The following is a 692-nucleotide window of genomic DNA, read 5'->3' on the forward strand; positions in this document are numbered from 1 at the left end:
CGAAAAAACCGCAAGAATCTCTCAACTTATTAAAAATACACATCGCTCGCGGATGTATTATTGTTGCGCGTCAATATTGTGCACACAAGTATATCTCTTCCATTCGTTAGGTACCTTTGTAAGGGGTTTTTTTTCAGGGCGTCTACGATACCTTTGTATAGAGTTAGGCCATCAAATTACATCCGGTATATCCAGGGAAGAGAGAACACTATCGAGAAAAATCTCTAAGTATACATATATATATATATATTTTTTTTTATGAATTAATAATTAAATGTTGGAAATATATACGCGCCACTACGTATATGTATGTGTGCTAGCATGCCGTTCTCAGGCATCGATCTCTCGCGATGGAAGTATTTATTCGAGAAATATTCAAGCCAAGATGCGTGAGCATGCGTAAAAGGGAACGATGATGCAAGGAAGGTGTCTCTCGAGATGTATTAAATTAATTAACTAATTATCTCTCTGGTTTCGTCGCCGAAAAACACCCGATGACGCTTGTGAATTGAAAGTCAAATGTCAGCGAGAGCACCGTTATTCGAGATGACTGAGAGAATTTCACAAATTTCAACAATATATAACGACGCCTCTCTTCTTACGCTCGCTAAGAAAATTTTAACATCCTCGCGCGAAATAACAATTTTTTTCCTCGCGATTTAAATTCTCTAAATCTATTATATTAAATGCCA

The sequence above is a fragment of the Nylanderia fulva genome, unplaced genomic scaffold (genome assembly GCF_048542155.1).
Source record: "Nylanderia fulva isolate GAGA-0341 unplaced genomic scaffold, ASM4854215v1 Scaffold1, whole genome shotgun sequence".
Classification (NCBI taxonomy): Eukaryota; Metazoa; Arthropoda; class Insecta; order Hymenoptera; family Formicidae; genus Nylanderia; species Nylanderia fulva.